Source organism: Scyliorhinus canicula, chromosome 8, assembly GCF_902713615.1.
Source record: "Scyliorhinus canicula chromosome 8, sScyCan1.1, whole genome shotgun sequence".
Classification (NCBI taxonomy): Eukaryota; Metazoa; Chordata; class Chondrichthyes; order Carcharhiniformes; family Scyliorhinidae; genus Scyliorhinus; species Scyliorhinus canicula.
The window spans coordinates 15,418,901-15,435,203 of NC_052153.1; the positions used below are offsets into that span (position 1 = coordinate 15,418,901).

The 16,303-nt window shown below is 44.6% G+C and overlaps 1 protein-coding gene across 3 annotated transcripts in view; it reads right to left on the minus strand.

Moving 5' to 3' along the window:
- The window catches only part of lingo2 (leucine rich repeat and Ig domain containing 2), a 726,266-nt gene that overhangs the window by 250,405 nt on the left and 459,558 nt on the right, over positions 1-16,303 (minus strand). The window lies entirely within an intron of this gene.

Sequence of the window (16,303 nt, forward strand, 5' to 3'; positions counted from 1 at the left end):
ATCAATTTCGCTACTGTTTCTCGTGACCAAATCATTACCCAAAATAAAATCTACCCCATTCAAATGGTAAGTAAGAAGAGTTTCCATCGTAACGATTCAATTTACGAAGTCACTTCATAAGTTACGTTCACGTAAAGGAACAAGTTTATAAATTTCATGAATATCTCCTTTTCTTCTTCCTTCATCAAAGTATCTGGAACACAAATTGCATCATCAGCCACCAACAATGACTGATCTGACTCAGTGTCTCTCAAAATTGTCATTTCTTTACTTCTTTTGTTGGACGAGCAAGGGAACTTCAAGGAGAAACATTGAGAACCACCAGTCGCCTGATTCTATTTAGCAGTAGTCAAAGAAGAATTCTCTGGTCTGTCCTGGGCTTTGGTGAGCTTCCTTTCCGGTATGTTCTGAAGGAACATGTTGCACCTGTACACTGCTATGGTTTTGAAAGAACAGTTTGTTTTCTGAGGATTCCTACTGTATCCTGACAACTGCCACCGCTTTACTATTTAGCTTCCAACAATCAGTTTTGGGACACCCCAGTCTTATGACAATAAATACATACAGGTTTGTTTCACTCCTTTTGTTCTTTACACTATCATTTTTCTTGACTGGAGCATCTTGCCTCCTCCATAAAGCAAGGCTCTTTTGTGTTCCTCTAGTTTATCTTTTGATTCTCATGTGTAACAGCCTGTGTAAGAAATCATAAGCATCAGCCAAAACTGCTGCGTATCGGATCTTTGTTATTTGACATTCATCTAAATAAGTCTTAATGGTTACGGGAATGCCATTTTGGTGTTCCATTTTTTTCCGTGAAATTCAGTGAAACCACAGATCCTCACAGTGTTTTTATTTTTCTCTAGCAAATTCTACAAATGCCTGCTTAGGTTTTTTTCCCCACTGTCCTGACTTTAATTGATAAGCTTCAGGTAGGGGCTCCTAGAGTATTGCACTTTTAACCATGTCAAAGCTGTACATTGCACTTCCAACAGACACATGCACATTCATAGTTATATGCATGAGGACACTTTCTAACATTAAGGGACAAGCATTCTTTGACCACTTCAACTTCGCAGCTATCATTTTAAATGAGGTGAAACACCTTTCAGCTTCATTCCCTTTAAACCTAGGCGACGAACAAAAGTTGTTAATCAATTCAGAATCCTCAGTGGAATCAGAATCATCCTCTCAATTGCTATCTCTTCTTCCTTTATTCTTAGATTTTCTCTAGCCACCAGAATGTCTGATTTCTTTCTTGCTTTGAAGCTCAACTTTCACATTTCCAAACGCACAATCGCTACCACTTGGAAAACCATAGGTGACAGACACAAGGGAACACCACGTTTACCTCCAATTCATACACCAACTTGACTTGGAACTATATTGGTATCCCTTCATTCTTGCTGAGTCACTATCCAAATAACAAAGAGGGTAAACATCTCCCACCTGGGCCGTAGCGATTCAAAAAGGCGGCTCAACTTCTCATGGGCCATTACGTCTCGGTCATAAGCCCTCCCTTAACAATGACACTCGCATCCCATGGAGGCAAGTCAGAGAATGTTCACTGGGTCAATTCCTGGAATACCTTGTGAGGAAAGGTTGGGCAGGTTACATAGTCTTACATAGAACATACAGTGCAGAAGGAGGCCATTCGGCCCATCGAGTCTGCACCGACCCACATTAAGCCCTCACTTCCACCCCATCCCCGTAACCCAATAACCCTTCCTAACCTTTTTTTTTGGACACTAAGGGCAATTTAGCATGGCCAATCCACCTAACCTGCACGTCTTTGGGCTGTGGAAGGAAACCGGAGCACCCGGAGGAAACCCACGCAGACACGGGAACAACGTGCAGACTCCACACGGAAAGTGACCCAGCAGGGAAGCAAACCTGGGACCCTGGCACTGTGAAGCCACAGTACTATTCACTTGCGCTACCATGCTGCCTATCAGGTTGGGCTTGCCTCTGCTCGTTGGTTTTTAGAAGAATAAGTGGTGATAATAATGAAACATTTAAGTTCTGAGGAGGCTTGATAAAGTAACTGCTGACAGGATGTTTCCCTTGTGGGGGAATGTATAACTAAGGGGAATAATTTCAGAATAATTCATCCACTTAAGCCATAGATGAGTAGGAATTTATTCCCTTAGTGGGTCATGAATCTTTGTAATTCTCTATCCAGGAAACTGTGGACGCTGAGACATTGTCTATATTTAAGTCTGGGACGCGGTATGTGGCACAGCGGTTAGCACAGGGACTGCGGCACTGGGGATCCGGGTTCGAATCCCGGCCCTGGGTTACTGTCCGTGTGGCGTTTGCACATTCTCCCCGTGCCTGCGTGGGTTTTACCCCCACAACTCAAAGATGTGCAAGCTAGGTGGTTTGGCCATGCTAAATTGCCCCTTAATTGGAAAAAAAATAATTGGGTACTCTAAATTTATTTGTAAAAAAAATTTAAGTCAGGGTAAGGCAGGATCTGGAACTATAAGGGAATCAAGGGCTATAGGTGAAAGGCAGGAAAATGGAAAAAATCAGATCCGGCATGATCTTATTGAATGGTGTACAGGTTTGAAGAGTCCGTATCGACTCGTCCTGCTCCCATCTTGTATGTTCCTTTGAACTTCTGAAATTCTATTCAAGCCTCTCTTGATTCAACCAATATGAACTTCAAACAGCAGAAGTCATGAAGTATCTTGAAAAACACCTTGATCAGGAAAAGGAATGCTGGTGAATCACAAATCTTGGTTTAACGCAGCATTAACAAATGAAAATTGATAAATTGTTAGGACTTCATTATCAAAAGAGTAATGCAATTCTTGGTAGTAATGCAATTCTTGGTAGCTGAACAATGTAAATCAGGTAGATCTTGGGTTCCGACTCCGTTGTAAGCTATGTCATTTCTGTTAACTCTCCAAAATAAAACACCAAAGGGCATGATTTAGCAGCTGCATTGTGCTTGGCAAGGATCCATGCAGGTGGTTAGATTGCGGCTGAGGTCTAAATCGGGAATCGTACCAGGGGTCGAACGGTTTGTGATCTAAGTGGCCCGCTCCCATTGGTGGGATCCGAATCCCGCCTGGAAGTGGCATGAAGCTAATTGAGGCCAATTAAGGCCAAAGTGCCAAGGTGCCTGGGTGGCATTGCTAAGCTGGTCGGAGTACTGCCAGGGTGCCAGTGCAAGGGTGCCTGAATGTCATGGTGGCACTGCTAAGGGTCAGGGCCCAAGAGGATCCATATGCATGAAAGGAGGGTTGAGGGAGTTATGAAGGATGGAGGGGTGCAGGGCAGATAAGAATGGGCCTCCGGAATGTTATGGGCGGTGATGTGTGGGAGTCCTGGAAAGGGGGAGCCTGTAAGGGAGTGTAGGGGGAGGGGAAGGTGAAGAGGGGCCCCTAGGGACCCCATAGTGGGGTGTCCTCACTAGTGGGGGGGGGGGGGGAGTAATGCCTATGTGTGTGAAGGGGTACATTGCCCATGGGTTGGGGTGACTTAGAGATCGGGGCACACTTTCAAAATGGCGGCCGGATCACTGAGTTCAGCTCCCCAGTGCTGAAAAAAATTCTAAGTGTGGTCTTGACCAGGGAGAAACTCCCCAGCACCTGAAAAAGTAACTAAGTGTGGTTTGATCATGGTGGGAAACTCACTGACAGAGCCATACGGGAAACTCCTAGCAAAACCCGCTACAAATGACACTGAGGAACTCTACATAAGATTGTGCCTAAAATGTTGGAAATGGCAAGCATTTTGATTCTTTGCTTGTCCTGTTACAATCTCCTTTTGCTTTGCAACATTATCCCTTTTATTATGTAACCTCTCCTGGCTTTGCAGCTGCCATAACCCCCTCGAGGCCAACATTACTGATCTCGCTGTGGGGCTGTGGAGTACGAGCTTTACAGGTAGCAGGGGGGGGGGGAAGACTACCTAACTGGGGCTCATCTGGGGCTGAACTGAACAGGAAAGCCGGCCCGAGTAGGGACCGTTATGTTGGTTGTCTCATACTCTCATTATGGATTGTCACTATTGTGGCCAGGTTATTGTAAATAGGTGGAATAAATCTTTGCTTCCTACTGCTAGTAACAGCCTCCCCGAACAGGCGCCGGAATGTGGTGACTAGGGGCTTTTCACAGTAACTTCATTTGAAGCCTACTCGTGACAATAAGCGATTTTCATTACATAGCTTCCTTCGTCGTTAAAGGAACCTATCACAGAGCTTCCCAGATTCCCATTCCTTGCCTCCCCGCTTTCCCCATCTCTGTACTTGCTTAAGAGTTTCTTCCAATTCTAGTGAAAGGTTATTGATCTGAAATATCCTCTCTCCTCAGATGTGGAAGTCCTGTTGATTGTTTATTTTACTTTCCGTGCACATAACATATTTTGCTTTTTTTCCCAGAGTAGGATAGACTCAATATCCTTAGGTCTCCGAAAGGAAAAACAGTCACGTTTCCAGTAATGATTGTTGGTTAGTGCTTCCTAAAGTGCATGAATGTTTCTTGAGAATCAGGCTGGTCTGCTTGCCGGAACTCCTCAGTGCCGGGAGAAAGCGAGACACCATTTTTGAATGGGGTCCCAATCTCTAGAGCCCCTGACGCAACCCCGAACCCCCCAAAGCCCCAGCTCACAATCTAAGGAGGTCCTAGAGGCCCCCTTCGCATTCAACCTAATGTGCACATGGCACCCCTGGGCCTGATCCGCATTAGTAACAAATGCCATCTTGGTACCTTGGCAGTGCCAACCTGGCATCCTGGCAGTGCCCCAGCCAGCTGGCAGTGCCACCGTGGCACATTGGCTGTGCCAGCCTTGCACCTAGGTGGCACTGCCAGGCTGGTGCCAGGGTGCCAGACTGGTACCAGATGTGCCAAGGTGCCACCCTGCCCAGACGCAAAGCACTTGGTGGCCTCCGATACTGGGAGACCCCCGCAAGTGTCGTTCCACTGGTCCCCGTTTGTGGAAACCAGTACTGAACGGCACTTGTCTGAGATCTCTGAGGTGTAGGGGATAGATACCGATGCCTTAATAACTCATGGAACTGCATATTAGAGTGAGATTAGCTGTCACGCTCTGAAACACAGATTGGCCAAAAAGTGATCCCACCTAAAATGGGTGGGATTCACATTGCGATGTCTCTCGATATCGTGTTAGATCTCGTGAGGTGCAGCAAGCCAGTTAGATCCAGGAGCAGGGTCTCCTGGCATCTACCAACCACACTAAACTGAGGAATGCTGACTTTCAGGCAAAACGTGACCGCTCGATTGCGCCCTAAATGTCTTCAAGTGGTCAGCATGGTGTAAATACAAACTTTTGCTCAGTAACCACATCAAAGAGAGCAAATTGTTTTATAATCTCTTAAAAATGTCAATCAAGCTGAACCCAGCTCCCCCCTCCCCAAACCTGTTGAGATATGTTATCCTGGAGTGTTTGAAACTCAGCCAAACATTCATAATGGACTCGGTTGTAATAACAACAATTAAGTTAATTGATACTGCAGGAAAGATGGCAAATGTATTTTTCCAGGCTGCACTAGGCAACCTGTCAATTAATGCACTCATGCAGAGGGTGCCTGCTTTACCACTCTACTTGAAAGCTGCAGTGTGTTTTTGTTCATTTTGTAGAGCTGGGGATTTAAATTGTTTCAGACAAAGACACTTAGATACACGTTATTCATATTTTCAGAGAATGTATGCCTCCTGCATAAAATGGTGGTTCCTACACTCCCGGTTAAGGCCCTTGTGACAGTGAAAATGGGGTCGGCTAGATCTCAACACTAATTTCAAATGGCCCTGCTGAGATTCTGCCTTTGTGATTCCCACCCCACGCCGGCAAAAATAGGATCTCTGAATCTGGGTCCAGCCTACCGCTTTTCAAGGTCTCCAGACGCCAGCCCGACTCCTCAAATGCCCAGCACTCAGTATCAATGCGCACACATAAATGACAGCCATTTGGGAGAGGTGCAGGGAATTGATGCTAGCCTGTGGAATTGGACATCAGGTGACTCAATACCAGATGCCGAAGTGGAGGTGTAAATGACACCAGGCCTATCACATAGAGGCTAACAGTTGGGCAAACATTAGCACCTGCTTCCTAAAAAGCTGCTCATTAGTTACATGACCATCCACTGCATTATTTTAAACTGACCTGATTTTATTTCATTCAGGTACAAGTGATAATGTCAATTTATACACTGCAAACACTGTAGCAATGGTACTCAAATGGAGTAAACACAGAAACTGCACAGGACAAATTAATGTCATATATTACCAATAATATCCTGTACAAATTCAGCTGTGAAAACTTCTGATCCATCAAAGCCCAGATTCCCCCTCAATAATGCTATGCCCTCGGTTCCTAATTAAATCAGTCCCATTTCCAACCTTTCTAATGAAAACAAAACCGTACCGGCCTGCCCGAACAGGCAGCCGGAATGTGGCGAACAGGGGCTTTTCACAGGGGCTTTTCACAGTAACTTCATTGAAGTCTTCTTGTGACAATAAGCGATTATTATATTATTATTAGATGCAGCCATCAATACCTCAAAAATCCTCAACTTCCTTTCTCGATAGATATTATCCAGTTCCTGTCTTGTTATGCTCTTGGCGTAGCGTAAGCGGCTTCCTTGATGTTCACTCTGACAAAGGAAGGTTCAGACGTGGAGATAACTTCAACACGTTTATTAAACTATTTACAATTCTCCTACTTGGTTTTGCCACTACTGTTAATCCTTCTATAGCTACTCAGACTGACAAGCCAGTCTGCTACAATCCACGTGGTTGGTGTGATCAACCCTGTGTCTGTACTCACTAGGTGACTCCACTGGAAAGAGGAAGATCATGTGTGTGGTGTCCTTTATATATGGGTTGGTGTAATGCCCCCCTGTGGTGGTGTCACCTCAGTGTGTATCGTGAATGCCCATTGGTCGTGTCCTATCTAACTGATAGTTTGATAACTGGTTGTTTGTCTGTGTGTCATGTCTCTGGTGCTCCCTTTAGTGTCTAGCTAGTCTACATGTATTTACATTAACCCCTTGTGTATTTACAGTGATGCATATCACCATTCAATTAAACACAAAAGACCTTTTGTTGGATTCTGTTCTCCATATTTGCTATCCTGTACGAGGAACTTTCCAGTCTTTAAACTTAGTTGAGGTGTGCAGCAGTTCCTCTTTTCTCCTTCAGTTCAAAGCTCCTTTGTCAAATTCAATTGTTTTTTACTTAATATACTTATTTCATTAAGTTGCAAACCTGTTGAGAATCGCAATATTGTTTTCAGTTCCATTAATCATTGCATTTTCCAGTAAGTCAGCAGTGGTTGGGCATCCTGAATGCTCTCTGACCCTTGCTTCTGGGTCAGAAAAGGAAGATTCTGCCTTTAATGTCCATTTCTAAATATATCCAACCCTCAGTCTACAGAAAAATAGTTTTCATACAGTGAAACGTTAAAAAGTTGCCAACAGCCCAGAGTGCTTATTCTTTAGGGAGCTCCGGTATGCAGGCAGGATAGTTGTCAGCTGATTGAGGAGACACGTTGTCTCAGGTGTAGTATAAGGCTGGTTTGTGGTGCGATGTGAAGATCCACACAATAATAGCCTGTGGCCGGTATTTTCCCTCCCCCTGTGGGTTTAGTAGCAGCGGAGGCCGCTCTGAATTAGCCACAGGTGGGATCCTCCAGTCCTGCCAAATTCAATGTCCATTTGCATTGCTCGCCGGCTGGGACATCATGGAATCCGTGGCGGTGGGAGACGCCTTCGGCCGGACCAGATGACCCCACTGGCGAAAGGGTCCAGAATATGCTGGCCTGTGAGTAGTAGAGTCTAGAAACCTATTAGCCAGCACGGGTACAACACTCGGGCATACAAGCCACCCGACCCCCGAGTGAGACACCAAACAACCTTACCACAATGTGCTGTGCAAATACCGAATTTCATGCTCAGGACCCAATGGTCCAGAATTTGCTGGAGCAGGACATCTTGCAGCATACCCCATCAAAATACATCTTCCCTCAATCTTCAGCTTGAAAACCTTTTGCTTTGCACATTTTAAGTACCAGCCCTAACTACGGCAACATTACTTGATTGGCAATTATCACGCAAAGGCAGAAACTGATTGAGACAAGAGTAATGATGGTAGAAAGATTTGTGATGCTTCTTCATAATGAAGAAACATAGAAACATAGAAAACAGGTGCAGGGGTAGGCCATTCGGCCCTTCAAGCCTGCACCACCATTCAATATGATCACACTGATCATGCAAATTCAGCATCCCACTCCTGCTTTCTCTCCATACCCTTTGATCCGTTTAGCCGTGAGAGCCACATCCAGCTCTCTCTTGAATATATCTAACAAACTGGCCCCAAAAGCTTTCTGGGGTAGAGAATTCCACAAGTTCACAACTCTCTGAGAGAAGAAGTTCTTCCTCATCTCATCCTGAATGGCTTACCCCTTATTCTTAGGGTATGACCCCAAGTTCTGGACGTTCCCAACTTGGGGAACATTCTTCCCGCATCTCGCCTGTCCTGTCCCATTTGGATTTTATATGTTTCTATGAGATCCCCTCTCATTCTTCTAAACTCCAGTGAGTACACGCCCAGTCGACACAGTCTTTCTTCATACGTCAGTCCTGCCATCCCGGGAATTAGTCTAGTGGACCTTCGCTGGCCACCCTCAATAGCAAGAATGTCCTTTCTCAAATTAGGACACCATAGATATTGAAGGGACTCACCTGCGGTCAATGGCGAGTCATTATTGGAAAGCACATTTTCCTCCAAAAACTGCACACAATACTCAAGTTGTGGCCTCACCAAGGCCCTGTATAACTGCAACAAGACATCCCTACTCTTATGCTCAAATCCTCAGACATCCCTACTCTTGTACTCAAAGACAACTACAAGAATACATCCAGATTGCTGTGAATGTAACATAATAATAAAGTATCAGCTTTCATAAAACACAATGCATAATAATGTGGCAACAAGGTACATTGCACTCCTATCTATAGTGAGGGAGTTATTAAATGAGGACCGAAGAATATGGGAACCGATCATGGGAGGCTTAACCATTATGAAGAAGCATCACAAATCTTCGTCAGTTATGAGAACTAATGGAAATAATGCACTGAGAGTTGATCAGGTATTCCTGACAGGGCAAATGATATTGTTGCTTAAGCAGAACTGAAATTTTTTAAATATTTTAATTTTTTTTTTCTGATGCGTATCTAAAATATTTGTCACCTGTAGGTTATTGGCTGCAAGTTTATATTTGACGAAGTAAAGAACTGCACTTTATCTTATGGGCCTTAGAAAGATTTTCCTCCTCATCACTACTTGCCATTATGTTGTGTATTCTTTGCAGCAGTTTATCTGTACCACCGTTGATAGAGTTACATCAAGAAGAGTGGAACTATGGGGCTTGCCGTTTCAGTACTGTAAACACTAAAATGCCACGTGATGTGTAACTAGAGCGAAATTTTACAATATCAGACAAAACGATGTTTGCAAAATGTGTGTGCACCCAACCTGTGTTTATCCTGAAGTATTAAAGCGTAAAACAGGGCAAAAAAGAGACACCAATTCAATAAAGTGGAAAACTTGACCTTGCTGAACAGAATCTGAGATTGAGACAAGGCTACCAACACTGTTCTCTGACTAGCAATTAAAGTCAGCAAGACTGCCTGCTGGGAGTACAGGGTCTGTGAATAAAGCTGGAGTTCCTTGTAAATTCTTACTTCCTCTCACACCCACACATGTGCATAGACACGAAAACATGCCTGGCAGGCATCCTCCGGCAGATTTGCAATATATCTATTTGCCCAGAGGAATAAATGGCATTGATAAGCTGTGACCATCCACGTTTGAGATGCTTGCTTCTGGATCTTGAAAACGCTTCTGAGAGGAAATTGAAGAACTGTGAAGAACACCTACCCTGCACATTTTTTTGGGTTGTGGGTCGAGAACCACGCAGACACGGGGAGAATGTGTAAACTCCACACCGACAGTGACCCAGGACCAGGATCGAACCCGGGTTCTCGACACCGTGAGGCAGCAGTGCGAACCACTGCATCACCCGTGCTGCTCGCGCTGCACATACCCTTGATGTTAAGGGTCCTGTATGTGCTTCTGTGCCAAATCACGGTGGAGAGCTGAATCTATTGTCTCACTGCTGGCCAGCAAGGCAGGAGGACTGTGAAGATGGATTATTTTCTTATAAGTAAGAGATGGCCAGAGACATAAATAGGCAGCATACCTACTGGACGTGATCTCACAACAGAATCCGCTGGAGAGAGCTGCTGAAGAAAGTCCAGGAAAGGACAGAGAAGTGCTAGTGTTAGCTCTCAACAGAGCTCCAGGGCCTCTGGCTAACAGCCTACAAAGAAGAAACAACTCGAGAACAAAGCAGTGTTAAGGTGTTATTTGAAGGTATGGTTTTGTCAATTCTGCCAATGCAAATAAGGGTGCAAAGCCCATGTGTGTTATATGCAGGGAAGTACTGGCAAATGAGAGGAGTAGTTATAGATTTAAAATTGAAGCGGTGGGTGAAACATTCCTTCTACAGTTGAGGCTCCAGAGATAGTTATTAACTTACAGCTGACTTCAACTTAAAAGATGATGCTGCTGTACCTGGCCTGTGATACCGATTTCAAATGCTCATGAGACTGTCAGCATTTTGGAGCAGCATCTCCCAGGAGTACACAGTGCAGAGTAAAACAAAGATTTTGTTGCTATTTCCCTTCATGGCGATACGTATGTGCGAGGTTGGATTTTCCGTTTTCACATAGATTAAGGTGGTACAAAGGAACTGGCTGAAGTCAGCATCTGATATGGGCATTGCTCTCTCCTCCTTTGAACCTGATTCAAGTCCAAGCAGGCTCCCCTTTCGCATTAAGGCCAAGCAAACAAGGCATGTGTTGTGAAGGTCGACCAACCATGGTCACAAAATTCGACCAAAATGGGTCTCAAAAGGTCAGCCACGGTGGGTCCTGAAGGTCGACGGGTTGCAAAAAAGTGGGGACTGGGAAACAAAGTTTCAAAAACGCTGTAGTAAGGTACCAAAAGTGCTGAATCCAACCCAGGTGCTCCTCTATGCATTATGCCTTGCCCTGGCTTGCTCTGCTCCACTGTGATGCTTTCTTCTGGCTGTAGCTGCTTATTGACCTCCTTTTTTCCCCTCTGTGACCTGCTGCTTTTCCTCTCTGTTGTCTTCCATCTTGTTGCCCTGGCTGCTCTATATTAATCTTCATTTAACCACTGTTGCGTTCATTGTCTTCGGGCTCCTTCTCCTCCTCAGCGCCTAGTGCTTTTCTTCTCAATGTTACTGTGCTGCCTTTACCTAGTCAGTAAAATCCTCTTCAAGATAAAAGATTGGATTTTCCACCCCCCCCCCCCCCCCACAATGTGCTTTCCAATAACGACTCATCATTGACCGCAGGTGAGTCCCGTAAATATCTATGGTGTCCCTCTGGTGGTGGTGGTGGTTGGGGGGGGGGGCATCTTTGACCAGATCAGAAGACCTCGCCAACATGAAGGGCCGTAAAGTCCCACCCAAAGACTTGCATTTATATATCACCTTTCAGTACCTCAGGAACCCCCAAAGCACTTTGCAACCATTTAATTTGTTAAGTGCAATTACTTTTGTTATGTAGGATGAATGGCACCCAATTTGCACACAGCAAAGTCCCAGGCAATGAATGACCAGGCAATCTTGTTTCTTTTCAGTATGTTACGGTTGAGGGGTAGTTATTGGCCAAGAATTGACACAATTCTTTGAGGATACCTGAAGGCAAGAGGAGGCCTGGAAAAAGAGCCTGAGAAAGGAAGACCAGCGATCCAGTCCAAGGACTGATCCCACCTCCCGGAAAAGCCTGACAAGTGTGCGGTCGAAGATGCGGCTTTAGAATCAGGATCATCAGCAATGCAAGAACCCCAGAACCCGTGACCAGTAACACAGAGATTCTTCGGTGGACAATCATACTCGTGAGCGAGTGATTGTCGATGAAGAGCGAGATTGACCATTGCACTGAAGAGAACTCTCCTACATTTCTTCGAATCACGTCATGGGGTCTTTTTTCATCAAATTGAGAGGGAAGATGGGGCCTCATCTGAAAAGCAGCACCCCGACAGTGCAGCATTCCCTCAGTACAACTCTGAGAGCCTCAGTCTAGATTGTGATAATGCAGATGTACACAAATTTCGCAACTTTATTGAGAAGCTACTTCATAATTCTGAGCGAATTTAGTAACCAGCAGATTTGGTTGAATAACGGTCACGAGCAACCACACATTTGAAGGTAACTACATAACAATGAACTTTGACATTTGTTCAAGAGAGAGCACAGTGGTATTGGTCGAGTCAGGATAATTGTTTTGCTGACTCAGCATTGCTATTAAGTATTGCAGATAAAACTGAATGCATAAGTAGGAAGGGATGGATTTTCTTCTTCAATATTTAGGCACTAAAGATCGATGGGTCTTTTGTGTTTATTGCACACTGCGCATAATCTTTCCATTGAAATGAATGGAAGAAAATCCTTCACCTGATGAAGGGGCTGCGCTCCGAAAGCTAGTGATTCCAAACAAACCTGTTGGACTTTAATCTGGTGTTGTAAAACTTCGTACTGTGCTAACCCCAGACCAACGCCGGCATCTCCACATCATTCCTCTGGTATGACCACGAAGTAACCAAAGGATTATTGCGTTTGGAGAGGCATTAGGGTCAGTCCATCAATTGGGAGGTGGGGGTTCTGCTATCCTTCCACTGATGTAATTACTCTTGGGCATTCCACTTCATACCTTCAGCAATGGATAACCACCCATTAAACTTTCATTGGAGAAGTTGACGACCTTGCCAATAACTTGTGAAGATTTTAAACCCTGGAAAACGTAAGAGCATTGCTCGCGGGATTTCTCTGCTCTGAGGCCATCAAGGTTGCAATTTCACCTTCCTCGATTTGCTACTTTTTTTTCTGATCCCGAGCCATTTTTTCAGGCAAACCAGATGAAAAGAATGTAGCTGAAATCAAGACAAATGAACAATATCTCAGGTGGATTCAGTTAGCCGAATTGAAGGATGTTACACTTGAAAACGATTGCTGCATCTTCATCTATTACTGACCCAACACACTGAGGACATTTTCTGATTGAATCACCCTTTTCAACGGGCTCTATACTGTGACTTGTTTAGATTGAATTTCAGGAGAATGGCATCCACTCCCCCAGTGTTTTATACACTACTAATATCAATTTTGGCTGCAACTCTCCGCCTCGCAATCATCTGGACAAATGCATGAGTGCCAAATTTCAAATGTTCACAACAATTTATACAACTGGAGAAAAGAGTGCTGATTGGTTAGTAAGTCAACTCTGCTTGGCTGAGGTGTTGCCATGGAGAAGGCACTGGACACTTCAAAAAAGGTGCTCGGCTTGAACATGTTCCTTTTGTTATTCCTTTGTTGACTCAAGGCTTAGAAAGCCGATGTTCCTCCATGGCAACGCCTCAGGCAAATAGAGCTGACTTGCAAATTAATCGGGGCCCTATTCTCCTGTAGTATGAACTGTAATCGTTTGAAATGTGGCATTTTCGCATTTGCCCTGACGAGTGCAAGGTGAAAAGATTCGGCAAAATGTCTCTCTTTTCAGCAGTACTCAAGACTAATAGTCAGTTAGTGGGACTCCATGTGGTGATTGGATGGTCTTCATTCATCCAAATTAACCCTTACCAACTTTTAAAGATGCACCATAGAAAGCATCCTATGTGGCTGCATCACAGCCTGGTATGGCAACTGCTCGGCCCAGGACCGCAAGAAACTTCAGAGAGTCATGAACACCGCCCAGTCCATCACATGAACCTCCCTCCCATCCATTGACTCCATTTACACCTCCCGCTGCCTGGGGAAAGCAGGCAGCATAATCAAAGACCCTCCCACCCGGCTTACTCACTCTTCCAACTTCTTCCATTGGGCAGGAGATACAGAAGCCTGAGACCACGCACAAACAGACTCAAAAACAGCTTCTTCCCCCCTGTTACCAGACTCCTAAACGACCCTCTTATGGAGTGACCTCATGAACACTACACCCTGTATGCTTCGTCCGATGCCGGTGCTTATGTAGTTACATTGTATACCTTGTGTTGCCCTATTATGTATTTTCTTTTATCCCCTTTTCTTCCCATGTACTGAATGATCTGTTGAGCTGCTCGCAGAAAAATACTTTTCACTGTACCTTGGTACACATGACAATAAACAAATCCAATCCAATTGCACTCCAATTCAGAAGCTTGCAAAGTGGTGCATGATGTTCAAAGCAGACAAGTTGGGAGTATTTGTATTCCTATTGCAATGGTGTCAAATCTACACCCTCCTTAAATTTTGAGTTAATTTGTGTGTGTTGTTCCTTTTTGTAGTTCTCTTTTCACAATCCCAGCTTCCCCTTGTTCCTGCTCGATGAACTGCGGATCAATGAAAAGAAAAAACAACGGACATGCTTTTGATATTGCACTTGATATTTGATATAACAACATCAAGGCATCCCAAAATACTTCACAGCTACTGAAGTATTTTGAAGTGGTTAGCACTGTTGCCTCACAGCTCCCAGGACTCGGGTTCAATTCCGGCCTCGAGTCACTGTCTGTGGGAAGTCTGCACGTTCTCCCCGTGTCTGCGTGGGTTTCCTCCGGGTGCTCCGGTTTCCTCCCACAGTCCAAAGATGTGCAGGTTAGGTGGATTGGCCATGCTAAATTGCCCCTTCGTTTCCAAACGGTTAGGTGGGGTTACTGGGTTACGGAGATTGGGTGGAGGTGTGGGCTTAAGTAGGGTGCTCTTTCCAAGTGCCGGTGCAGACTCAATGGGCGAAATGACCTCCTTCTGTACTGTAAATGCTATGATTCTATGAACCGTTATCATGTAGGAAGCGCAGCAGCCAATATATGCACAAAAAGTTCTGATAAGGAGCGGCAAAATAAGAGCCAGGCGGTATGCTTTTATAATATAGATTGAAGGGCAAATATTGGCCAGGAAATTAGGGAGAACCCTTATGCTCTTCTTTTGAAATGGTGCCATTGAATATTTTATATGTTCACCCGAGAGGGAGGACAGGATCTTCATTTATCATCATATCCAAAACACAGTAGCTCCAACAAGTGCAGTATTCCCTCAATACTGCATTAAAGTACCTGCCGAGGTTTTTGTGCCAAGTATTTGGAGTGGGACTTAAATCCATAATCTTCTGAATTAAACAGAATCAGCCATAGCGGACACCATGATAAAGAGATAAGGGTGTTGGATATAGCTGTGCAAATGCCACAAGGAAGTGGCTCACTAGCTCACAAGGACAAAAAGATGCGTTCGAGCCAAAAAAGCATGTGACACATGAACCGAGAAAAAAAATGAAAAGGCATCCATGAATTGAGAAGCCCTATTGTTTCAACACAGCAAGGATTTCTCAATGGACAAAAGATAGATGATATATGCGAGGAATGTGGAACATGAATAAGTGAAGACATTGGCAGGATCTTCCAGTCTCGACAAAGTCTGCAGCATTTTGCATGGCTCGCCTGTCCCACCACCGGGAACCGCAGGGGGTCACCTTTGGCAAGTCTGAAAGATCCGCCAGCAGGAAGGGACAGAAAATCCCACCCATTGTACATGTGGCACCATTCATAATTTGGTACCAGGATTTGGTTGTAAATTATCATTGGTTCAGTGGGTTTTTGACCCACAGTAAGGATATTAGAAAACGGTGATTGAGTGAACGTGTGTGCCTGTATGTGTGTGTCTGATTCTGCAGTCACTTAGCCTACACATATGCCTAAGTATAGTAGGCTCTGTACTCAGAAGAAGACCATAAGACGTTGGAGCTGAAATAGGCCACTCAGCCCATCGATCCTGCTCTGCCATTCGATGAGATCGTGGTCAATTTAATAAGAAGTAAGACCTTGGCTGAAAAAGGAAGAAAATGTAACTACTGTCAACATGTTTACCCTGGCAATGGATGGGGTTTATCTACTGACGACACTACTTCTCCAGGCTTGCCCTGTGGTCTCCAGTAATTGATGATTAATCTCCGGGAGTCTGTGTCAACAATCCCGGAGATGAAAAACAACCACAATTTAAACAAGTATTTATTTCTCATCGTCTTTCACCGTATTAGTTGATCAATTTTAAGAATATTAGAGATAGAATAAGAGGCCTCTTGGCTCACATCGACAATTGTCCGCTGATGAGGGATTTATGCCCTCGTTTTCAACAGGCAGGACTGGCTGGGGGGGGAGAAGCCAACGGGAGTCACCAAATGGCTTTTACACAGTCGAGATTTTCCCGTTCTGAGTGT